The sequence below is a fragment of the Salmo salar genome, chromosome ssa25 (genome assembly GCF_905237065.1).
Source record: "Salmo salar chromosome ssa25, Ssal_v3.1, whole genome shotgun sequence".
Taxonomy (NCBI): Eukaryota; Metazoa; Chordata; class Actinopteri; order Salmoniformes; family Salmonidae; genus Salmo; species Salmo salar.
This window is the reverse complement of record NC_059466.1, coordinates 26,083,211-26,110,301: the sequence shown is the minus strand read 5'-3', so window position 1 is coordinate 26,110,301 and position 27,091 is coordinate 26,083,211. Positions and strand designations below refer to the sequence as shown.

Here is a 27,091-nt window from a genome sequence, read left to right as displayed (position 1 = left end):
TACACCTGTCAGCAACGGGTGTGGCTGAAATAGCCGAATCCACTAATTTGAAGGGAAATCCACATTCTTTTGTATATAGTCTGTCTGTGTACCTACTATAAACACTGTAAACCTCACACATCCTGACCCAGAGAGGATATGACTCTAGTTATTATAAAAAGGGTTATGACTCTATCATGTATAGATTTTGAACTATTTGGACCGGATCCGACCCAGAACGTGGTCAAAACGGACTGTTGAGCTTGGACCCCTGGTATCATATAAACACACACAATACATGGAAGAATGCTTACTGTAGATTGCAGCTTTAAAACAGCAACATAAAAGGGAGAACAACAGAGGAATTGAGAGAGAGAGAGAGAGAGAGAGAGAGTAGAGAGAGTGAGAGCAAGATTTGAGAACAGAGCTCCTTCATTAGTCCTGTGTGTGTGTGTGTGTGTGTGTTCCTTCATTAGCCCAGTCCTGTGTGTGTGTGTTCCTTCATTAGCCCAGTCCTGTGTGTGTGTGTGTTCCTTCATTAGCCCAGTCCTGTGTGTGTGTGTTCCTTCATTAGCCCAGTCCTGTGTTTGTGTGTTCCTTCATTAGCCCAGTCCTGTGTGTGTGTGTGTTCCTTCATTAGCCCAGTCCTGTGTGTGTGTGTTCCTTCATTAGCCCAGTCCTGTGTGTGTGTGTTCCTTCATTAGCCCAGTCCTGTGTGTGTGTGTTCCTTCATTAGCCCAGTCCTGTGTGTGTGTGTGTGCTCCTTCATTAGCCCAGTCCTGTGTGTGTGTGTTCCTTCATTAGCCCAGTCCTGTGTGTGTGTGTTCCTTCATTAGCCCAGTCCTGTGTGTGTGTGTTCCTTCATTAGCCCAGTCCTGTGTGTGTGTGTTCCTTCATTAGCCCAGTCCTGTGTGTGTGTGTGTGTGTGTTCCTTCATTAGCCCAGTCCTGTGTGTGTGTGTTCCTTCATTAGCCCAGTCCTGTGTGTGTGTGTTCCTTCATTAGCCCAGTCCTGTGTGTGTGTGTGTGTGTTCCTTCATTAGCCCAGTCCTGTGTGTGTGTGTTCCTTCATTAGCCCAGTCCTGTGTGTGTGTGTGTTCCTTCATTAGCCCAGTCCTGTGTGTGTGTGTGTTCCTTCATTAGCCCAGTCCTGTGTGTCTGTGTTCCTTCATTAGCCCAGTCCTGTGTGTGTGTGTTCCTTCATTAGCCCAGTCCTGTGTGTGTGTGTGCTCCTTCATTAGCCCAGTCCTGTGTGTGTGTGTGTTCCTTCATTAGCCCAGTCCTGTGTGTGTGTGTTCCTTCATTAGCCCAGTCCATCTCAGAGTCCTGTCGTATAATCAATTGGATCTCAGTAGTTTCATCATGTTTAAACCCATTTCATCAAAGGGATCAGATCTGACTCACTGGATTCTCTCAACTCGATGACTGATCAAATCTCATCACATCTCATCCTGCTCAACCAATAAGGCTTTGCTTTGCTGCAAATGAGGCTTCAGGCTGGGCGCTACTTTTGACCAGAGCCATGTGAGCCATATGAGCCCTGTTTAAAAGTAGTGCACTATATAAGGAATAGGGTGCAATTTGGGACACAGCTCCAGTCAGTCAGTTTGTGAGCTCCATGCTCTACGGGGCCCCTGGACTGCCTAACTGGACTGAGTCACAGCCAATCAGCTTGCAGTTCATTAAGTTACTGGTCAGCCTGCTTTCATTAACAACTCTGGTCTTAATCTGCTAATAGTGTTGGACAGACGGACAGACAGACTGGACTGGACACCTCACTGACTAATTGACATATACTCTCCGTTATCTGACTAATTGACATATACTCTCTGTTATCTGACTAATTGACATATCCTCTCTGGGCTAGGCGGGACGAATTCGTCCCACCTACGCAACAGCCAGCCTAATCCAGTGGCGCGATTTTCAAATACCTTAAAAATCCTATTACTTCAATTTCTCAAACATATGACTATTTTACAGCTATTTAAAGACAAGACTCTCGTTAATCTAACCACACTGTCCGATTTCAAAAAGGCTTTACAACGAAAGCAAAACATTAGATTATGTCAGCAGAGTACCAAGCCAGAAATAATCAGACACCCATTTTTCAAGCTAGCATATAATGTCACAAAAACCCAGAAGACAGCTAAATGCAGCACTAACCTTTGATGATCTTCATCAGATGACAACCCTAGGACATTATGTTATACAATACATGCATGTTTTGTTCAATCAAGTTCATATTTATATCAAAAACCAGCTTTTTACATTAGCATGTGACGTTCAGAACTAGCATACCCCCGCAAACTTCCGGCGAATTCACTAACAATTTACTAAATTACTCACGATAAACGTTCACAAAAAGCATAACAATTATTTTAAGAATTATAGATACAGAACTCCTCTATGCACTCGATATGTCCGATTTTAAAATAGCTTTTTGGTGAAAGCACATTTTGCAATATTCTAAGTACATAGCCCAGCCATCACGGGCTAGCTATTTAGACACCCGGCAAGTTTAGCACTCACCAATATCAGATTTACTATTACAAAAGTTTGATTACCTTTTGTTGTCTTCGTCAGAATGCACTCCCAGGACTGCTACTTCAATAACAAATGTTGGTTTGGTCCAAAATAATCCATCGTTATATCCGAATAGCGGCGTTTGACATATACTCTCTGTTATCTGACTAATTGACATATACTCTCTGTTATCTAATTGACATATACTCTCCGTTATCTGACTAATTGACATATACTCTCTGTTATCTGACTAACTGACATATACTCTCCGTTATCTGACTAACTGACATATACTCTCCGTTATCTGACTAATTGACATATACTCTCCGTTATCTGACTAATTGACATATACTTTCCGTTATCTGACTAATTGACATATACTCTCCGTTATCTTTGGATACCATTTTGACCCTTTGAGCCATCTAGTCTACCAAAACGCCACGCCACGCCCACATATGTTAGTTTCTTCTCTGCAATGAGTCTGGATCTGAGTACCTCTGATTGGTCCCGGGAACCGATGGGTTGGGATAGATCCGGAACACATGTGGGGTAAAGCAGTGTTTGGAAAATGTGTCATTGGCTTTGATACTCTGATTGGTTAGAGACGATCCAATCGCTGATGACTTTTGTACAACACCTCTCATTTTGACGTTACCACAAATTACTGCAACGATGGCAGTACGAAGCGAACAGAGAGCAGCGAAATAATTCAGTTTGAGTCGTCAGGCAAATCTAGGGGGAGAGCAGTTTGCAACATTCATATACTTTTACATACATTATATTCTGACCTTTACTTGATTATAGCCTCCGGTAGCCCCTCTCATTCACATGATACACCCTCACATGGACACACATGGAGCAGAGCATCCCCTGCTTAGAGGGAGCATACCCATCTGAAGACACTAATTGGGTGTCTGTGGCCGGTGCACGTGGGTTGTCCCTAACTAAGGGGATGGATGTCCTGGTGTCCTGGGGCCTTGTTAGGGTCTGGTTATATGAACCTTGCTGTGGCCTGACTGGGGCTGTCTCTGTGTTCAGTGGGTACAGGGATGATTAGTGGCTCTGAAAGCCATCATTCACCCCTTCACACACAAGAACCAGGACAACCTCCTTACTAGTCAGTCTCCTCTGTGTGCTGTCACTATCCTGCTGTGGGCAGTGTCTTTGGCGTGTGTGTGTGTCTGCATGAGATTTGGGCAATGTGTCTTTGACAGTGTTTTAGATGAAAGCATGGCTGCTCTCAGTGTGGGATGTTGCTAACCTGTTACCAGGCTGGTCTGTGCCACCGCACCATCTGCAGTTGTGAGGAAACAAAGAGGACAGGGTAGTATTATCCTTCTGTAATTATGACACCCCTCTCTCTTTCTCTCTCTCTCTCTCTCTCTCGCTCTTTCTCTAGGTCTTTGGAAGTGTTTTTTTTTCTCCTCTGTGTGCTGAAAGGAAAAACGGTTAACCTCTCCTCCTTCCTCTCTCACCAGGTGAGTCTCTCTCTCTCTCCCTCTGTGTAATATATTTGTGTATATATCTTATGTATGAAGCTGCAAAGATGCTGCGTCACTGTGCCTGTTTCTCTGGCATATGAAGAATCTCTATCTCTCTCGGTAGGGGAGCTACCGAGCTAGCTGTGACAGCTACAGGAAGCACTGGCATATTGCTGCTCTCCTTTCTCATCAATCTCTCTCCGTCTGCTGATGCTCATTCTCAAGCCCTCTCATCAATCTATGTCTCCCTCGTTCTTTCTCACACCCTCTCATTTACTGCCTTCTGTTTCAATGTTTGTGTTTGGCATAATTATTGAGGATCATGTAGTTGTAGCCAAAGGAGGTATGGTATATCACAGCAGCATACTGTTTCTATGTTTTATGTTTTGCCATTGAGAGGGCCTTTTGAGTGTGTGTGTGTTGGGAGGGAGACACACACGGTCTGTGCCAAAACGACAGTGAGTGAGACTGTCTAGATGCACACAACCCAGGTGCAGCCAGGAGTCTCTCTCGTTGGTGTATGCTGGAGGACCGAACACACACGACTCCCTCTAGGTTCAGATCAGACTGAGCAGGTGGATCATTTCTTTGTCTTCTGGTTCGCTGCAGGTGTGTGTTTTTGTGCACTACTTATTTAGGTCACGGTCGAAAGGAGTGCACTATGTAGGGATTAGGGTGCCATTTCAGATGTAGCCTTAGTCTTCTCGTTAGATATTTTGTAACAGCTCCCTTCATGTTGAACTGTTCCTGGTGGTTGTTGACATTCAGGCAGATTTCACTTCTGCTAATATGTCCTTCATCCCCGTCGCACACAAAATGCCTGAGCACTGAGTATCGATTAGGCATTTCTCTCTCTCTCTCTCTCTCTCTCTCTCTGTCTCTGTCTCTGTCTCTGTCTCTGTCCCTGTCCCTGTCCCTGTCTTTGTCCCTCCCTCTCTCGCTCCATCCATCCCTCCCATGAGTGAAATCAGCAGTGACATTTCTGATGAACCTTTTCCTATTCATTTAGCCTCTTTCCTCTGTCACCCAGCCCCCCTCTGAAGCAGCATAGAGGCAGGCACACGCAGAACCAATCAATGGGGAGTGGATTGGACCTAAAGAGAGAGTGGGCCACACCCCCCAGCTCAGAACGTGTGTGTGTGTGTGTGTGTGTGTGTGTGTGTGTGTGTGTGTGTGTGTGTGTGTGTGTGTGTGTGTGTGTGTGTGTGTGTGTGTGTGTGTGTGTGTGTGTGTGTGTGTGTGTGTTAGCTGAAACAAGACAGCAATTAGACCCTCTGAAGCTGTCTTTCAGTTTGACTATCTGGCAAACCAAGGATTAAATGTTACAATGTGTGTGCGCATGTGGCTGTGTGTACGTGTGTGTCAGCTGAAACCTCCCAAAATGTTCTCGATGTGTTTCTATATATATTTATACATCAAATGGTTGACTATATCCTACTATGTTCTCCAGCACATTGACTCAGTGTAAAAGTATTGCCATGCAAAGCCTGGTGTTGTTCTCAGGAGAGCCAAGTCTTTGCTGATGGTCTTCTATTTGTCATATTGCCTTTGTCACCTCGTTTGTCACTGTGCTCTAATGGTTCTCTATACAAACTCTTCACACACCGTGAGAGCAAAGAGCTAACCATTTACTGTGTAGAAACAGAAATATTGGTGTATGTGTGAGCAGAGGTAGCTAACTGGTTACTGTGTAGAAACAGAAATATTGGTGTGTGTGTGAGCAGAGGTAGCTAACTGGTTACTGTGTCGGAAAAGCCACTGCAGCAGAAGCAGCAGGTGGGGCAATGATGTAATGTCCTAGACAAGGCCCCCTTTAGTATCCCCCTATTTCTCCCTCTCCCTCCCTCTCTCTGTCATTCTCCCTCTCCCTCCCTCTCTCTGTCATTCTCCCTCTCCCTCCCTCTCTCTGTCATTCTCCCTCTCCCTCCCTCTGTCATTCTCCCTCTCCCTCCCTCTCTCTGTCATTCTCCCTCTCCCTCCCTCTCTCTGTCATTCTCCCTCTCCCCTTTTCCCTCCTTCTCTATATACCCCCCTATTTCTCCCTCTCCCTCCCTCTCTCTGTCATTCTCCCTCTCCCCTTTTCCCTCCTTCTCTATATACCCCCTCCCTCTCTCTGTCATTCTCCCTCTCCCTCCCTCTCTCTGTCATTCTCCCTCTCCCCTTTTCCCTCCTTCTCTATATACCCCCCCTCTCTCTCCCTTTCCCCTATTTCTCCCTCTCCCTCCCTCTCTCTGTCATTCTCCCCTTCCCCTTTTCCCTCCTTCTCTATATGCCCCCCCCCTCTCTCCCTTCCCCCTTCTCTCCCTCACCATACTGATAAGCAGGAAAATGGGTTATTGGTCTGTACCCATAGCTTGATGGTCCGGCACCTTGAAGAAAGTAAATTACAGTCATGGGAAGGAAGTACTAGGCCTAATACACATCTAAAAGCTCGGACGCACGGGTAGTGTTTGCCGGCCGAGAGTACTTGGCACCTCTAAACAGAGTGCCGGCCATAATTAACAAACCTTGTGCGAAACGATTCTACATGTAGAAACGGGTGAAAATTTCGGCAGTCAGGCATCCACAGGCGGGGTGGTCCCTAAAATACACTACTCCATCAGCAAATGAACAAACAGTGAACGAACAGTAGACTGTGTTTTCTCCACCTACTCACTGTCTGTAGGCCTACCCTGTGTGGTCTCTCTGCTGGAGGCATAGTGATGGGGGTGATATTATCCCATGAAATTATCCCTTGGAGGCCTGGTGGGTTGATAATGATATTATATTGATGCAGTGTGAAGTAAAGAGGCCCTGGGGGTGAAGATGACTTACTAGAGGTAGAGGAGGTCACACCGGGTCATCACATACATCTCTATTTACACAGTGTGATCCCAGTGTATGATCCCATTGTGTGTGTGTGTGTGTGTGTGTGTGTGTGTGTGTGTGTGTGTTGTGTGTTGTGTGTTGTGTGTGTGTGTGCTAGACTACTCTAGGGGAGGCTGCCTGCTGAGTCTGATTAACGATGTGTACTAATCGAACATTATCATTAACTATCGTGGCTTACCTCTCAGTAATATAGATCTGCTGTGTTTTTCTCTTTCTCGATTTATAATACAAGCTACCCAAAGACATGCTGCTGGTATTTGTCATACTCCTTTGCTCTTCCATATAAAAACATAACCATATGTAGAATCTAGTGAATTGGACTGCGGTTCTCCAATATAACCTCATCTGGAGTTATTTGAGGGAACTTACAGTATGTAATCCTCATTGTTTGGAAGCAGAAGGGTTACTCCAGTAGCTACGGTCACTAGAAAGGTTTGCAATTTGATGTCTGTACACCTAATGTCTGTCACTAATATACCTAATGTGTTCATTTAGAATGAGCTATATCAAGTAAACAAGCATCCAAACCAAACTTTTAATCTGGTTGTGGAGTCATCAAAGGCAACATCATATCTGGAGTCTTCCTCCAAGGAGTCTGGAAGTGCAAACAAGCTTTCTTTTGCAATTCAAAGGCAGTGAAAGATCAATTCCTCTTTTCTTCTTTGGGAGAAAGAGAGGGATAGAGAGAGAGAGAGAGGAGAGGGAAAGAGAGATTGGACAGAGAAGAGAGAGAGAGAAAGAAAGAGATGAAGGGAGAGAGAGGGGGAAAGAGAGAGATTATAAATTCATGAGATTTCCTGTAAAAAAAAATACAATAGTTGTCCCCACTGTATAAACTACTCTACCTACAGTACTGCAGCATGTATTGGCAGCTGCTCACATGAAAGCCTGAAACACACAGGGTGTATGATCTCTCAGGTTGCAAGCGAGGAGGAGTGTGTGAGGTAAACACACGGCGCGTGAAGACCAGGCAAACAGCATGACTGTGAGTCTGTCCTCAGAGTAGCGTATTTAAGATCACTGCAGTAGAGAAAGACGATGAGACAACAGTTCACAGGGTGATGCTGGGTGCATGTTAACAACCATCTGTCGTATTCCTACTGCAAGAGAGATGAGCCCAGTTGGAATCAGAAACACAGACTGTCAACGTAAGGATTCTCTTTCTGGGGATCTTGTTCTATTTAATTGTGGGGGTTTTTCAAGGGAAAGTGAGCCGTCTTGTGAAGTGTACTATGTGACGTGGGAGAGGATGGGGATGGGATTGAGGATGGGCCAGTCTCCCATGCTCTCTAGGATTAGATAGATCTGTCTGGATTAGAATAGGATGGCTGCCTCTCAGATAGGATGGGATTAGTGTTGATGAACTCAGTGCAACTTGTCTAACTTCACTCTGGTTCCAATGGCTCACTGAGTTAGAGCCTGGTGCTATCAAGCACTATGTATTTGATTCCCTCATGGGCCATCACTGTCAATGGGGAAACCTATGTAAATTGATTTGGATAAAAAGGGGGGGGGTTAATAAGACACAGATTACGCAGTCTCTATTGCACTCCACACTGCCCTCTCCCACCTGGACAAGAGGAAAACCAATGTGAGAATGCTGTTCATTGACTACAGCTCAGCGTTCAACACCATAGTGCCCTCCAAGCTCATCACTAAGCTAAGGATTCTGGGACTGAACACCTTCCTCTACAACTGGTTCCTCGACTTCCTGACTGGATGCCCCCAGGGGGTAAGGGTAGGCAACAACATATTTGCCACGCTAATCCTCAACACAGGGTCCCCTCAGGGGTGTGTGATTAGTCCCCTCCTGTACTCCCTGTTCACTCACGACTCCAATACCATCATTTATTTTGCTGATGACACGATGGTGGTAGGCCTGATCACTGACGACGATGAGACAGCCTATAGGGAAGAGGTCAGAGACCTGGCAGTGAGTTGCCAGGACAAGAACCTCTCCCTAAACGTCAGCAAGACAAGCAAGACTAAAGGAAACGGAGGGCCGAGCACGCCCCCATCGACGGGGCTGCAGTGGAGTGGATCGAGAGCTTCACGTTCCTCGGTATCCACATCACTAAAGATTTATCATGGTCCACACACACCAACACAGTTGTGAAGAGTGCACGACAATGCCTTTTCCCCCTCAGCAGGCTGAAAAGATTTGGCATGGGCCCGCTGATCCTCAAATAGTTCTACAGCAGCACCATTGAGAGCATCTTGACTGGCTTCATCACCGCTTGGTATGACAACTGCCTGTCATCCGACCGCAAGACGCAACAGAGGGGAGTGCGCACGGCCCAGTACATCACGGGGCCGAGCTCCCTGGCATCCAGGACCTTCAGAAGAAGGCCCTAAAAATTGTCAAAGACTCCAGCCACTCAAGTCATGAACTGTTTTCTCTGCTGCCGTACGGCAAGCAGTACCAAGTCTGAACCAACAGGACCCTGAACAGCTTCTACCGCCAAGCCATAAGACTGCTAAATAGTTAGGCCGGGTAGTTATTTGGTTACTATTTTACTATCTGCATTGACCCTTTTTGCGCAAACCTTTTTTTTTACTAATCACATACACTGCTGCTACTGTTTGTTATCTATCCTATTGCCTAGTCACTTTATTCCTAGTTATATGTAGATACTGTATCTACCTCGTACCACTGCATATCGATTCGGTACTGGTACCTTATGTACATAGCCACGTTATCATTATTCATTGTGCATTTATTATTACATGTTATTACTTTTCTGTTATTTCTCTATTCTCTTTCTCTCTGCATTGTTGGGAAGGGCCCGTAATTCAGCATTTCACTGTTAGTCTACACCTGTTGTTTACGAAGTATGTGAAAAATACAATTTAATTTGACTACAATACCAGGCAACATGTCATGATCGTTTGTAGAAACGGACCAAAGCGCAGTGTGAGTAGCGTTCCACATAATTTATTAATAGTGAAACTTAAACAAAGACAAAACAAATAAAGAATAAACGAACCGTGACGACAATGCATTGCTAACAGGCAACTAAACATAAATAATATCCCATAACCCACAGCTTTCTATGGTCAGGACGTGACAGTACCCCCCCAAAGGTGCGTACCCCCCCCCCAAACCTGAAACAAAAAGGGAGGGCTGGGGGTGTGTCTAGTGTCGGTGGCGGCTTTGGTGCAGGACGAAGAACCCTCTCATCCTGAGGATCCGCCAGCATCAGAGGCGGCTCTGGTGCGGGACGAATAACCCGCTCATCCCATGGATCTGCCAGCTTTGGTGGTGGCTCTGGTGCGGGCAGAAGAACCTGCTCATCCTGAGGGTCCAACCATGGACCCAGGCTGAACACTGTGCCTGGACTGGGCACCAACGCAGAAGAAGACTCTGGCCTTGGAGCTGGACTGGACACCGTGCTTAAACTGAGCATCGGCGCATGGGAAGGCTCCGGCCATGGAGCGGGACTGGACGCTGTGCCTGGATTGGGCACCAATGCAGAAGAAGACTCTGGCCTTGAAGCTGGAGGTCCCAGACCGTTGACCATCTCTGGAGGTTCCAGACCGTGGGCTGTCTCTGGAGGTTCCGGACCGTGGGCCGTCTCTGGAGGTTCCGGACCGTGGGCCGCCTCTGGAGGTTCCGGGCCGTGGGCCGCCTCAGCAGGTTCCGGGCCGTGGGCCGTCTCAGGAGGTTCCGGGCCGTGGGCCGTCTCAGGAGGTTCCGGGCCGTGGGCCGTCTCAGGAGGTTCCGGGCCGTGGGCCGTCTCAGGAGGTTCCGGACCGTGGACCGTCTCAGGAGGTTCCGGACTGTGGACCGTCTCAGAAGGTTCCGGACCGTTAAATATCGCCGGAAGCTCTAGACTGGAAACCGTCGCCGGAAGCTCTGGACTGGGGACCGTCGCCGGAAGCTCTGGACTGGGGATCGTCACCGGAAGCTCTGGACTGGGGACCGTCGCCGGAAGCTCTGGACTGGGGACCGTCGCCGGAAGCTCTGGACTTGGGACCGTCGCCGGAAGCTCTGGACTGGGGACCGTTGCCGGAAGCTCTGGACTGGGGACCGTCGCCTGAAGCTCTATAACGGGAAGGCGCACTGGAAACCTGATGCGTGGGGCCGGCACAGGTGGCGCCAGACTGGTAACACGGACATCAGGGTGAGTGCGGGGAGTAGGCACAGGACGTACCTGACTGAGGACACGCACTTTAGGAAGAGTGCGAGGGGGAGGCACAGGACGTACTGGACTGGGAATGTGCACTGGAGGCCTAGTGCGTGGAGCCGGCACAGGTGGCGCCAGACTGGTGACACGCACTTCAGGGCGAGTGCGGGGAGCAGGCACAGGACATACCTGACTGGGAACACGCACTTCAGGGAGAGTGCGAGGCGGAGACACAGGATATACTGGACCGTGGAGGCGCACTGGAGGTCTGGAGCGTAGAGCTGGCACAATGCGTCCTGGACAAATAACCACCTTCACACGGCAAGTGCGGGGAGCTAGCACAGGACGCACTGGGCTGTGAAGGCGCACTGGGGACACAGTGCGTAGAGCCGGCGCAGGATATCCTGGACCGAGGAGGCGCACTGGAGACCAGGTGCGCTGAGCCGGCACCACCCGTCCTGGACAGATACCCACTTTCGCACAGCAAGTGTGAAAGTGGGCACAGAACACACCAGGCTGTAGATGCGCACTGGAGACACCGTGCGTATCATCGCAAAACATGGTGCCTGACCGGTCACACGCTCCCCACAATGAATACGAGGAGTTGGCTCTGGTTCAAAACCTGGCTCCGCCAACCACCCCGTGTGCCCCCCCCAAAAGAATTATTCTGGTTTCTGTGGCCTTCCTCCACGACTTCGTCGCTGTACCTCCTTCGCTGCTTCCGCCTGCTTCCATGGCAGGCTCTTATCTCCTGTCACTATTTTATCCCAAGTCCAGGAAATTCTCTCCCTAAGCTCCTCCAAAGACCAGGATGCCATTACCGCCTGGGCACGCTGCTTGGTCCTTTGTTGATGGGATATTCTGTCACGATCGTTTGTAGAAACGGACCAAAGCACAGCGTGAGTAGCATTCCACATAATTTATTAATAGTGAAACTTAAACAAAGACAAAACAAATAAAGAATAAACAAACTGTGACGACAATGCAGTGCTAACAGCCAACTAAACATAAATAATATCCCATAACCCACAAGTGGAAAACAAGCTACTTAAGTATGATCCCCAATTAGAGACAACGATAACCAGCTGCCTCTAATTGGGAATCATACAAATCACCAACATAGAAAATCAAACCTAGAACCCCACATAGAAATAAATAAACTAGATCAACCCCCAGTCATGCCTTGACCTACTCTACCATAGAAAATAAGAGCTTTCTATGGTCAGGACGTGACACAACAACCCACACAACACAACACAACATGCCACCAGGGAACTGGGCTGGCTGAAGTGAAAGTAACTTTAATACATAAAAATAAAAAATAGTATTTATTTTTTTACCTTTATTTAACTAGGCAAGTCAGTTAAGAACAAGTTCTTATTTTCAATGACGGCCTAGGGACAGTGGGTTAACTGTCTTGTTCAGGGGCAGAATGACACATTTTAATCTTGGCAGCTCGGGGATTCGATCTTGCAACCTTTCGGTTACAAGTCCAATGCTGTAACCACAAGGCTTCTTGCTTTAATATATTCAAATACATGTGAAAATTAAATGTTTCTTTCTTTCTAACTTCTGGGAGGGAAATAGATTACATCTCTTGCCAAGATATGAAATAAACAAACACAAGGTTTTTGGACTGTGCTCAATAAGGGGAAATCTTTTGGATGAGAACATTGTTCGCTCTCTCTCTCCTTCTTTCTCCCTGTTTGTATGTACACCCTTGACTGTCTATACCTTGCCTGAATGTGTATGTTCGTGTACTGTAGTATATTAGTCCCAGTCTTACTAAAACTTATCCACCCTTTCTTCTTTCCAGGTGTGAATAGGAAGTTGTCCCTTGTTATTGTGTCTTTCCTTGGTCATCTCTGTCCTGTCCCGTACTGTACTTCTGACGATAGAGGACGTGTCTGCACAGACGTTGACTAACCCCACCGGGAGTCCCACACCGCCTTACCAGGTAAACCAAGCCTCACAATGCTGATCAATGATGTCCCATCGACGTGATTGTGATTTGCCTTTTTCCACTGTCTCTAATTGAGGGAGAGAGAGAAAAATAGTGAAAACACAAATAAAAAATATAGCTGCAAACAGCAATGAACGGGGTTCACATTTTGACTGAAAGAATGCAAGATCAGTTGGATAACAAAGCAAGCACTCTATCATGTAGGAACTATCTTCCTTTATGTGCAATCAGCATTACCATGTTTATTTCTCAATACCACAAGGATGACGCAAGTGACGTTTAGACTAGTGCTGTAGGTTGGTTATCTTTGAATGTAGCAGGTAATCATTTATAAAGTCATGACCTAATGTTAATTAATTTACTAATTCTGGGTTCAATTTGATTAATGAATTCTGGGACTTAATTTTGTGAAAATCTGTTTGTGTACATGATTTGTATCTCAGTTGGTACACTCCACATTAGCATTCCAAAATACATTAGCATACCAAAATACAATACACTTTCACAGCTGTAATACGCTGATTGCACAATCGGCATGGACTTCTGATTTTAAATTTTCCTGGATAAAATATTCACTTCTTACTACATTCAGACCACATAATAGGGCAACAATATGTGATAATACAGATATAGTAATCACAATATTTCACATTGTTTGTCTGCATAATTTATATCTAACATTAATTTGCACGAGACAAAGTCCACATGATAAATATTTATTGCTCTTGTATCATATGGTGACACTGGTGCCAATGACATCTATAGTGCCACCAACTGGTCTGGTGCAGACATCTAAGGTTGCAGTGACTTATATTCACACAGCTTCTAATGACATGTACATAAAGTTTATTTACCACATTTCATGGCCCCATGTCCATCGGTTCTATTGTCATAGCCCTGGTGTGATATGGTGCCATCTAGTGGTGTAGCGTGTCTGACATTGAATGCAGCAACTAATCATTCTCAAATTCATTAGAAGCTTATTCATTGAGTCTATATACCAAATCTGGAGTCAATCTGACTTATGGTTCATGTGAAGAAGATTTTTTAAATTATTTTTAACATTAGCATATGTGCTAACATGCATCTATAGGTACATACAGTTCATGAGGATGAGATGATTGCAGATGATTTTGAGCATGAACATTGCATACAGTGCAAACAGAAAGCATTCACACCCCTTTACTTGTTCCACATTTGTTGTGTTTCAAGGTGGGAATAAAATGTATTTAATTGCCTTTATTTTGTGTCAACGATCTACACAAAATACTCTAATGTCTAAGTGGAAGAAAAATGTTAACATCTTTGGCAGCGATTACAGCAGTGAGTCTTTCTGGGTAAGTCTCTAAGAGCTTTGCATATATGGATTGTACAATATTTGCAAGCTCTGTCAAGTTGGTTGTTGATCATTCCTAGACACCCAGTTTCACGTCTTACCATAGATTTTCAAGTCAGTGTATATTTGGTCTGGTGTTTTAGGTTATTGTCCTGCTGAAAAGTTAATTTATCACCCAGTGTCTGTTGGAAAGCAGACTGAACCAGGTTTTCCTCTAGGATTTTGCCTGTGCTTAGCTCTATTCCATTTATTTTTATCCTAAAAAAATCCCTAGTCCTTGCCGATGACAAGCAGACATCTCAGCTTGCATGTCGGCCCACCAGACCGAGCTGCTTTTCCATCTGGGGAAGGCCTGCCTGCTCAAAAACCTCTCCATCATGATTGCCAACTCCACAGTGTCACCCTCCCAGAATGCAAAGAACCTTGGTGTGACCCTGGCCAACACCCTGTCGTTCTCTGCAAACATCAAATCAGTGACTCGCTCCTGCAGTTTCATGCTCTTCAACATCCGTAGAGTACGACCGTACCTCACACAGGAAGCGGCACAGGTCCTAATCCAGGCACTTGTCATCTCCTGTCTGGACTACTGCAACACGCTGTTGGCTGGGCTTCTCGCTTGTGCCATCAAATCCCTGCAACTTATCCAGAATGCTGCAGCCCGCCTGGTTATCAACCTTCCCAAGTTCTCCCATGTCACCCGGACACTCTACTGACTTCCAGTTGAAGCTCACATCCACTACAAGACCATGGTGCTTGCCTACAGAGCAGCAAGAGGAACTGCCCCTCCCTACCTTCAGGCTATGCTCAAACCCAACACTCCAACTCAAGGCCACCTCTGGTCGCTTTGTCCACCCACCCCAGCACAAGGTGCAGCTGTGTAATGATCATGCTGTTTAATCAGCTTCTTGGTATGCCACACCTGTCAGATGGATGGATTATCTTGGCAAAGGAGAAATTCTCACTAACAGTGATGTAAACAAATTTGCGCACAAAATTTGAGTCCAAACACCACATTTGGAGTGAATCTGACTTTTAGTCCATGAGAATAATATTTGGTATGATTATTTTAAGCATTAGCGTTACATAGTCAAAGAAGTAAATTGGTTCCTTATTTTTTAAGATATCAATGCCAAGCATAACATGCTTCATTAAGTTGATAGGCCTCTGTGGAGTGGGTTTACAAAGGAATTTAAATGGACATGTAAAATCAGATTTCCGGATTCATCGATAACTCAGCCATCTCTTAACCAATCCCTGAGCTTTTCTCAAACTAAGTCAAGATTTTAATTGAACCTTTATTTAACTAGGCCTACATAGCAAAGGGTGTTTTGTGGACCTTATAATAGCCAAAAGGCCAATCGTTGCCATTCTTTTTGACCAATTTACTCATGGCCTCTAGTTTCTGTGTGCCAAATTAGAAAAATAATTACCAATCTATGCTTGAGTTATTTGATTATGTCAAGGAAAAAATAATAAGAAGAATTAAGAGAATAATTGTGAATCCATAAAAATGGAGCTAGAGACAGGGAGAGAGACAGAGAGAGACAGCGAGAGACAGACAGAGAGAGACAGAGAGAACCAGCGAAAGACAGTGAGAGACAGACAGAGAGAGATAGAGAGAAACAGAGAAAGACTGTGAAATGGTTTAAAATGCCTATGTGTGGGTGGGTGTATGTGTGAGTGTCTGTTGTTTCTGTAGCCTTCCCAATGCTAGGAGCCATGAGTGGGCCGAAGAGAAGAGCTGCTCCACCAGAGGAAGTGAACATGACGCACGACCATGAAACCCAAACAAAACAAAAAACGTTATATACTCACTCTCTCTTTGTTATTCTAGCTCAGGCACAGGCTGGCATTTGCTGCTGCTAACCTCTGTGCTTGCTTGTGAGTGCCTGCGTGCCTGCCTGCGTGCGTGCGTGCGCATGTGGGTGTAAATGTTTAAGTGAGTATGTGTGTAGGTTTGTGTGTGTGTGTTCGTGTGGTTTTGTGTGTGTAAATGTTAAAGTGGGTGTGTGTGTGTGGGTGGGTGGGTCGGTGTGTAAATGTTTAAGTGAGTGTATGTGCGCTCACGCTTGTTAGCGTTTGTGCGCTCGCATTTGTGTGTTTGTGTGTGTGTGTATGTGTGTGTGCGGCAGACTCGCACTTGTGTGTGCATAGTGGCCAGTAATATTTTATACAGTTGAAGTTTACATACACTTAGGTTGGAGTCATTAAACCTCGTTTTTCAACCACTCCATAAATTTCTTGTATACAAACCACAGTTCTAGTCGGTTAGGACATCTACTTTGTGCATGACATAAGTAATTTTTCCAACAAGTGTTTACAGACAGATTATTTCACTTATAATTCACTGTATCACAAGTCCAGTGGGTCAAACGTTTACGTACACTAAGTTGACTGTGCCTTTAAACAACTTGGAAAATTCCAGAAAATGATGTCATGGCTTTAGAAGCTTCTGATAGGCTAATTGACATAATTTGAGTCAATTGGAGGTGTACCTGTGGATGTATTTCAAGGTCTACCTTCAAACTCAGTGCCTCTTTGCTTGACATCATGGGAAAATCAAAAGGAATCAGCCAAAATATTGTATACCTCCACAAGTCTGGTTCATCCTTGGGAGCAATTTCCAAATGCCTGAAGGTACCACATTTGTCTGTACAAACAATAGTACGCAAGTATAAACACCATGGGACCATTCAGCTGTCATCCCACTCAGGAAGGAAACGTGTTCTGTCTCCTAGAGATGAACATACTTTTGTGCAGAAGTGCAAATCAATCCCAGAACAGCAGCAAAGGACCTTGTGAAGATGCTGGAGGAAACAGGTACAAACGTATCTATATCCACAGTAAAATGAGTCCTATATCAACATAACCTGAAAGGCCGCTCAGCAAGGAAGAAGGCACTGCTCCAAAACCGCCATAAAAAAGCCAGACTATGGTTTGCAACTGCACACGGGGACAAAGATCGTACTTTTTGGAGGAATGTCCTCTGGTCTGATGAATCAAAAATAGAACTGTTTGGCCATAATGACCATCGTTATGTTTGGAGGAAAAAGGGGGAGGCTTGCAAGCCGAAGAACACCATCCCAACTGTGAAGCACGGGGGTGGCAGCATCATGTTATGGGGGTGCTTTGCTGCAGTAGGGCCTGGTGCACTTCACAAAATAGATGGCATCATGAGGAGGGATAATTATGTGGATATATTGAAGCAACATCTCAGGACATCAGTCAGGAAGTTAAAGCTTGGTCGCAAATTGGTCTTCCAAATGGACAATGACCCCAAGCATACTTCCAAAGTTGTGGCAAAATGGCTTAAGGACAACAAAGTCAAGGTATTGGAGTGGCCATCACAAAGCCCTGACCTCAACCCTATAGAAAATTTGTGGGCAGAACTGAAAAAGCATGTGCGAGCAAGGAGGCCGACAAACCTGGGAAGCTTGTGGAAGGCTTCCTGAAACGTTTAACCCATTTTAAACAATTTAAAGGCAATGCTACCAAATACGAATTGAGTGTATGTAAACTTCTGACCAACTGGGAATTTGATGAAAGAAATAAAAGCTGAAATAAATCATTCTCTCAACTATTATTCTGACATTTCACTTTCATAAAATAAAGTGGTGATCCTAACTAACCTAAGACAGGGCATTTTTACTAGGATTAAATGTCAGCAATTGTGAAAAACTGAGTGGAAATGTATTTGGCTAAGGTGTATGTAAACTTCCAACTGTGGATCCTAAGGTTAACATAGAGGGCAAAGCATGAACAAAGAGATGCCTATGTATGATATGTTTCTGTGGCTCTTCTCTCAACTGATAAGGGGAAGGCAATGTCCACTTAGTATACTGCTCAAAAAAATAAAGGGAACACTTAAACAACACAATGTAACTCCAAGTCAATCACACTTCTGTGAAATCAAACTGTCCACTTAGGAAGCAACACTGATTGACAATAAATGGCACATGCTGTTGTGCAAATGGAATAGACAACAGGTGGAAATTATAGGCAACACCCCCAATAAAGGAGTGGTTCTGCAGGTGGTGACCACAGACCACTTCTCAGTTCCTATGCTTCCTGGCTGATGTTTTGGTCACTTTTGAATGCTGGCGGTGCTTTCACTCTAGTGGTAGCATGAGACGGAGTCTACAACCCACACAAGTGGCTCAGGTAGTGCAGCTCATCCAGGATGGCACATCAATGCGAGCTGTGGCAAGAAGGTTTGCTGTGTCTGTCAGCATAGTGTCCAGAGCATGGAGGCGCACTGGACACTACAGGAGGAGCACTGCCAGTGCCCTGCAAAATGACCTCCAGCAGGCCACAAATGTGCATGTGTCTGCTCAAACGGTCAGAAACAGACTCCATGAGGGTGGTATGAGGGCCCGATGTCCACAGGTGGGGGTTGTGCTTACAGCCCAACACCGTGCAGGACGTTTGGCGGTGGGTCAGTCATGGTGTGGGGTGGCATTTCTTTGGGGGGCCGCACAGCCCTCCATGTGCTCGCCAGAGGTAGCCTGACTGCCATTAGGTACCGAGATGAGATCCTCAGACCCCTTGTGAGACCATATGCTGGTGCGGTTGGCCCTGGGTTCCTCCTAATGCAAGACAATGCTAGACCTCATGTGGCTGGAGTGTGTCAGCAGTTCCTGCAAGAGGAAGGCATTGATGCTATGGACTGGCCCGCCCGTTCCCCAGACCTGAATCCAATTGAGCACATCTGGGACATCATGTCTCGCTCCAACCACCAACACCACGTTGCACCACAGATTGTCCAGGAGTTGGCGGATGCTTTAGTCCAGGTCTGGGAGGAGATCCCTCAGGAGACCATCCGCCACCTCATCAGGAGCATGCCCAGGCGTTGTAGGGAGGTCATATAGGCACGTGGAGGCCACACACACTACTGAGCATCATTTTGACTTGTTTTAACCTCTCTAGGGTCGGCGGGACGAAATCGTCCCACCTACTCAACAGCCAGTTGAATCCCATGGCGCGTTATTCAAATACCTTAGAAATGCTATTACTTCAATTTCTCAAACATATGACTATTTTACACCATTTTAAAGACAAGACTCTCGTTACTCTAACCACACTGTCCGATTTCAAAAAGGCTTTACAACGAAAGCAAAACATTAGATTATGTCAGCAGAGTACCCAGCCAGAAATAATCAGACACCCATTTTTCAAGCTAGCATATAATGTCACATAAACCCAAACCACAGCTAAATGCAGCACTAACCTTTGATGATCTTCATCAGATGACAACCCTAGGACATTATGTTATACAATACATGCATGTTTTGTTCAATCAAGTTCATATTTATATCAAAACCAGCTTTTTACATTAGCATGTGACGTTCAGAACTAGCATACCCCCCGCAAACTTCTGGTGAATTTACTAAATTACTCACGATAAACGTTCACAAAAAACATAACAATTATTTTAAGAATTATAGATACAGAACTCCTCTATGCACTCGCTATGTCCGATTTTTAAATAGCTTTTCGGTGAAAGCACATTTTGCAATATTCTCAGTAGATAGCCCGGCATCACAGGGCTAGCTATTTAGACACCCACCAAGTTTAGCACTCACCAAAATCAGATTTACTATAAGAAAAAGGATTTTACCTTTGCTGTCTTCGTCAGAATGCACTCCCAGGACTTGTACTTCAATAACAAATGTTGGTTTGGTTCAAAATAATCCATAGTTATGTTCAAATATCCTCTGTTTTGTTCGTGCGTTCAAGACACTATCCGAATGGTAAAGAAGGGTGACGCGCACGACACATTTCGTGACAAAACATTTCTAAATATTCCATTACCGTACTTCGAAGCATGTCAACCGCTGTTTAAAATCAATTTTTATGCCTTTTTTGTCGTAAAAAAGCGATAATATTCCGACCGGGAATCTGTGTTTAGGTTCAAAGACGATAGAAAATAAAAATATGGGGTCGACTCGTGCACGCGCCTCAGCCCATTGTCCTCTGATAGAGCACTTGCCAAAAGCGCTAATGTGTTTCAGCCTGGGGCTGGAATTACATCATTCAGCTTTTTCCCGCCTTCTGAGAGCCTATGGGAGCCGTAGGAAGTGTCACGTTACAGCAAAGATCCTCAGTCTTCAATAAACAGAGTCAAGAAGCTCAAGGAATGGTCAGACAGGCCACTTCCTGTAAGGAATCTTCTCAGGTTTTTGCCTGCCATATGAGTTCTGTTATACTCACAGATACCATTCAAACAGTTTTAGAAACTTTAAGGTGTTTTCTATCCAAAGCCAATAATTATATGCATATTCTAGTTACTGGGCAGGAGTAGTAACCAGATTAAATCGGGTACGTTTTTTATCCGGCCGTGCAAATACTGCCCCCTACCCCCAACAGGTTAAGGACATTACATCAAAGTTGGATCAGCCTGTAGTGTGGTTTTCCACTTTAATTTTGAGTGTGACTCCAAATCCAGACCTCCATGGGTTGATAAATTGGATTTCCATTGATTATTTTTGTGTGATTTTGTTGTCAGCACATTCAACTATGTAAAGAAAAAAGTATTTAATAAGATTATTTCATTCATTCAGATCTAGGATGTGTTATTTTAGTGTTCCCTTTTTTTTTGAGCAGTGTATATATATAAATATATAATATATATATATTATAACGCTGATGGCCTGGACAACAGTCTCTGACGGGTTCCCATGCAGCTATACTAATGTGTGCGGAGAGGCCTCGGAGCAGTTCCCTTCAACTCCCACTTTCCCACACCGAGCAGACTGTAGCAGGGTGACATAGGGCAGCCATACTCCACCTCGATCTCTACCCCCCTCAGTCGTAACTTTGAAGGCCCCGCTTCTCTCGCTCTGACCAAGCAAACCAGCTGCCTATGACTCCAAGCTCCCAAAGAGTATCAAATCAAATCAAATTCGATTGGTCACATACACGTGTTTAGTAGATGTTGTTGCGGGTGTAGCAAAATGCTTGTGCTTCTAGTTCTGACAGTGCAGCCATATCTAACAATTTCACAACATATACCCAATTCACACAAATCTAAGTAAAGGAATGGAATTAAGAATATATAAATATATGAATGAGCAATGTCAGAGGCATAGGCTAAGATCCTCTCTAGTCTGTGATGCTGCTTCTAACTGCTACTACAAAACAAAGGACAACAGGTAAAAAAACAGTCAAAGCCATTCATTTTATAGGGAGCTGTTCCCTTTATTTCCTATGGGGATCTTTGCGTCGATTTGCATCAACAATTTGTTTACTTGTATGTGTGTGAAGATGGTGAAATCAATCAATGAATCAGTTGTCTTACTGGCAGCCTTACCTCACTATGCCCTCACTGCCCACAATCCTACTGTAGTATCCACATAGAGGATCTGAGCTCCCTATGCCCCCCTATGTTCCTTCTCTGGGCTCCCTGTCTCCTGCAGTGAGCCAGCCGTGAGTGGATAACCCGCAATGCAGCAGCCTTGGTGACTCACACAGGCTGAGACACACTGAGACACACAGACTGAGACACACAGACTGAGACACACAGACAGACATACAGAGAAACACACACTGAGAAACACACACACTGAGACACACGCTGAGACACACATTGAGACACCCACTGAAACACCCACTGAATCACACTGAGACACACTGAGGGAGGTAGGCAGAGAGGGAGGGAGAGAGGGATGCAGAGAGGGAGGCAGGCAGAGAGGCAGGGATGCAGAGAGGGAGGCAGGCAGAAAGGGAGGCAGAGAGGCAGGGAGAGAGGGAGGCAGGCAGAGACGGAGGCAGGCAGAGAGGGAGGGAGACAGGCAGGCAGAGAGGCAGGCAGAGAGGCAGGCAGGCAGGCAGCAGAGAGGGATGCAGGCAGAGAGAGATGCAGGCCGAGAGGGATGCAGGCAGAGAGGCAGGTAGAGAGGGATGCAGAGGGAGGCAGGCAGAGAGGGAGGCAGGAAGAGAGGGAGGCAGGAAGAGAGGGAGGCAGGAAGAGAGGGAGGCAGGCAGGCAGAGAGGGAGGCAGGCAGAGAGGGAGAGAATCGGAGGCAGACAGAGAGGGAGGCAGAGAGGGAGGGAGAGAGGGATGCAGGGAGGGAGCACAGGAGGCTGCTGAGAGGAGAACGGCTCATAATAATGGCAGGAACGTAGAAAATGGAATGGCATCAAACACCTTGAAACCATGTTCCTGAGTGGCACAGCTGTCTAAGACACTGCATCTCAGTGCTAGAGGTGTCACTACAGACACCCTGGTTCAAATCCAGACTGTATCACAACCAGCCATGATTGGGAGTCCCATTGGGCGGTGCACAATTGGCCCAGCATCGTCAGGGATTGGCTAGTGTAGGACGTCATTGTTCTTAACTGACTTGCCTAGTTAAATAAACATTTAAAATAAATGGATTTGATACCATTCGACTGATTCCGCTCCAGTCATTACCACAAGCCCATCCTCCCCAATGAATGTGCCACCAACCTCCTGTGGTAGGTAGGGAGGCATGAATGGGGAAAGAATAGGGTTTTGGAATAAACTCTGAAAATAAGGTCTGAGATTAACACAGGCTTTTGAGATGTTATACGGTTTGTTCAGTGATATAATATCAGTCAGTTAACATGACCTTTATGAATTAGGAAGTCTATGTGTGTCGTGTTTTTTTTTTTATTACAATAAATGCTTCAAAATTCACAAAAAGTCCTGGAACAAAACTAGTAAGATCTACTAAGCCTGTGTTTACCACAGACCTTATTTTTGGCGTTGATCCAAAAACCCTACAAAAGTTCCATTCATTTTCTCATAGGCTTTGTTCAATGAACCATGGCGGACTTAGTGCCAACAGAAAGATGCCATTATTATCACTCTCTATAGTATATGTGACTGAGCTTAGCTCTAAAACGACTACCACCCTATGCTAATTTACACCCCTTCCCTGGTCAGTTGGTGCAATTGTTGGAGGCAGGTAGCCTAGCGTGAGTGTTGGGCCAGTACCCAAAAAGTCGCTGGTTTGAATCCCTGTGCAGACTAGGTGAAAAATCTGTCGGTGTGCTGTAACCTCTTAATTTTTGCCTAAAATGACATACCCAAATCTAACTGCCTGTAACTCCGGCCCTGAAGCAAGGATATGCATATTCTTGGTACCATTTGAAAGGAAACACTTTGAATTTTGTGGAAATGTGAAAGGAATGTAGGAGAATATAACACAATAGATCTGGTAAAAGATAACACAAAGAAAATACCAACAGTTCTTTTGTATTATTTTGTACCATCCTCTTTGAAATGCAAGATAAAGGCCATAATGAATTATTCTAGCCCAGCTGCAATTTAGATTTTGTCCACTAGATGGCAGCAGTGTATGTGCAAAGTTTTAGACTGATCCAATGAACCATTGCATTTCTGTTCAAAATGTTGTGTCAAGACTGCCCAAATGTGCCTAATTTGTTTATTAATAACTTTTCATGTTCAAAACTGTGCACTCTCCTCAAACAATAGCATGGCATTATTTCACTGTAATAGCTTCTGTAAACTTGACAGTGCAGTTAGATTTACAAGAATTTAAGCTTTCTGCCAATATCAGATATGTCTACGTCCTGGGAAATGTTCTTGTTAGTTACAACCTCATGCTAATCGCATTAGCCTACGTTAGCTCAACCGTCCCGTGGACGGGACACCGATCCCAAAGAAGTTTTAAGCAACGCACTTAACCCTAATTGCTCCTGTAAGTTGCTCTGGATAAGAGCATCTGCTAAATGACTAAAATATCAAATGTAAAATGTTGTTACCAGCCTGGCAATTCCCAAATGGCACCCTATAGTGTACTACTTTTGACCTGTAGACCAGCCATTTGGCTGCAAAAAAAAAAACGCAACATGGAAAGTATTGTTACCATGTTTCATGAGCTGAAAAAATGTGTTTAGATATGTGTTAGTGAGCGGTTCTCCTTTGCGAAGATATTCCATCCACCTGACAGGTGTGGCATATCAAGAAGCTGATTAATTAACCTCTTACATCTAGACGTTCCGCTAGCGGAACACCTGCTCCAATATCCAATGATAGGCGTGGCACGAATTACAAATTCCTAAAAAATACAAAAACTTCAATTTTTCAAACATATGACTATTTCACAGCATTTTAAAGACAAGACTCTCCTTTATCTAACCACACTGTCCGATTTCAAAAAGGCTTTACAGCGAAAGCAAAACATTAGATTATGTCAGCAGAGTACCAAGCCAGAAATAATCACACACCCATTTTTCAAGCTAGCATATAATGTCACAAAAAACAAAACCACAGCTAAATGCAGCACTAACCTTTGATGATCTTCATCAGATGACAACCCTAGGACATTATGTTATACAATGCATGCATGTTTTGTTCAATCAAGTTCATATTTATATCAAAAACCAGCTTTTTACATTAGCATGTGACGTTCAGAACTAGCATACCCCCCGCAAACATCTGGTGAATTTACTAAATTACTCACGATAAACGTTCACAAAAAACATAACAATTATTTTAAGAATTATAGATACAGAACTCCTCTATGCACTCGATATGTCCGATTTTAAAATAGCTTTTCGGTGAAAGCACATTTTGCAATTTACATTTACATTTTTACATTTTAGTCATTTAGCAGACGCTCTTATCCAGAGCAACTTACAGTAGTGAGTGCATACATTTTTGTATTTTTTTTTTTTGTATATTCTCAGTAGATAGCCCAGCCATCACGGCTAGCCATTTAGACACCGACCAAGTTTAGCCCTGATCAAACTCCGATTTACTATTACAAAAGTTTCATTACCTTTGTTGTCTTCGTCAGAATGCACTCCCAGGACTGCTACTTCAATAACAAATGTTGGTTTGGTCCAAAATAATCCATCGTTATATCCGAATAGCGGCATTTTGTTTGTGCGTTCCAGACACTATCCGAAATGGTAAAGAAGGGTCGCGCGCATGGCACAATTCGTGACAAAAAAATTCTAAATATTCCATTACCGTACTTCGAAGCATGTCAACCGCTGTTTAAAATCTATTTTTATGCCATTTTTCTCGTAGAAAAGCAATAATATTCCGACCGGGAATCTCCTTTTCGGCAAACAGAGGAAAAAATCACAAAGACGGGGGCAGCCAGGTCACGCGCCTAAGCCCACAGTCCCTTGATCGGCCACTTGAGAAAGGCGATAATGTGTTTCAGCCTGGGGCTGGGATGACGACATTCAGGTTTTTCCCGGGCTCTGAGCGCCTATGGACGACGTAGGAAGTGTCACGTTAGAGCAGAGATCCTTAGTAAAAGATAGAGATGGCAAAGAAGTTCCAGAAATGGTCAGACAGGCCACTTCCTGTAAAGGAATCTCTCAGGTTTTGACCTGCCATTTGAGTTCTGTTATACTCACAGACACCATTCAAACAGTTTTAGAAACTTTAGGGTGTTTTCTATCCATATATAATAAGTATATGCATATTCTAGTTACTGGGTAGGATTAGTAACCAGATTAAATCGGGTACGTTTTTTATCCAGCCGTGAAAATACTGCCCCCTAGCCATAAGAGGTTAAACAGCATGATCATTACACAGGTGCACCTTATGCTGTGGACAATAAAAGGCCACTAAAATGTGCAGTCACACAACACAACACAATGCAATTGCCATGCTGACTGTAGGAATGTACACCAGAGCTGTTGCAAGATAATTCTAATGTTCATTTCCCTTCCAACGTTGTTCTAAAGAATTTGGCAGTACGTCCAACCGGCCTCACAACTGCAGAATACGTGTAACCATTCCATCACATCCAGCTTCTTCACCTGCGGGATCGTCTGAGACCAGCCACTCGGACAGCTAATGAAACTGTGGGCTTGGGAATTTCTATACAAACTGTCAGAAACTGTCTCAGGGAAGCTGATCTGCGTGCCCGTCATCCTCACCAGGGTCTTGACCTGACTGCAGTATGGCGTCGTGGGCAAATGCTCACCTTCGATGGCCGCTGGCATGCTGGAGAAGTGTGCTCTTCCCGGGTGAATCCCGGTTTCAACCATACACGCTGTCTGCCATCTGGCGTAGTGTGGGCTTGCAGTTTCCTGATGTCAACATTGTGAACAGAATGCCCCATGGTGGCGGTGGGGTTATGGCATGGGCAGTTATAAACTACAGACAATGAACACAACTGCATTTTATCTATGACAATTGTAATGCACTGAGATACTATGACGAGATCCTGAGGCCCACTGTTGTGCCATTCATCACCTCATGTTTCAGCATACAAATGCACGGCTCCATGTCACAAGGATCTGTACACAATTGCTGGAAGCTGAAAATGTCCCAGTTCTTCAATGGCCTGCACACCAGACATGTCAGCCATTGAGCATGTTTGGGATGCTCTGGATCAACATGTACGACAGCGTATTCCATTTTCCGCCAATATCCAGCAACTTGTCACAGCCATTGAAGAGGAGTGGGACAACTTTCCCCAGGCCATAATTAGCAGGACCTCTACACCAGGCAGTGTCAGAGGAAGGCCTTAAAAATTGTCAAAGACCCCAGCCACCCCAGTCATAGACTGTTCTCTCTACTACCGCATGGCAAGCGGTACCGGAGTGCCAAGTCTAGGAAAAAAAGGCTTCTCAACAGTTTTTTACCCCCAAGCCATAAGACTCCTGAACAGGTAATCAAATGGCTACCCGGACTATTTGCATTGTGAGCCCCTCCCCCCAACCCCTCTTTTTACGCTGCTGCTACACTCTGTTTATCATATATGCATAGTCACTTTAACTATACATTCATGTACATACTACCTCAATTGGGCCAACTCACCAGTGCTCCCGCACATTGGCTAACTGGGCTATCTGCATTG

At 45.0% G+C, this 27,091-nt stretch overlaps 1 protein-coding gene across 14 annotated transcripts in view; it reads left to right on the top strand.

The window, feature by feature from the left end:
* Window positions 1–27,091, top strand: part of map2 (microtubule-associated protein 2) — a 136,448-nt gene that overhangs the window by 41,600 nt on the left and 67,757 nt on the right. For all 14 annotated transcript variants that reach the window (XM_045707555.1, XM_045707553.1, XM_045707558.1 and 11 more), the window contains exons 2-3: window positions 3,901–3,979; window positions 12,794–12,934. The gene's annotated coding sequence lies outside the window, so the exon portion shown is untranslated. The remainder of the gene's footprint in view (window positions 1–3,900; window positions 3,980–12,793; window positions 12,935–27,091) is intronic.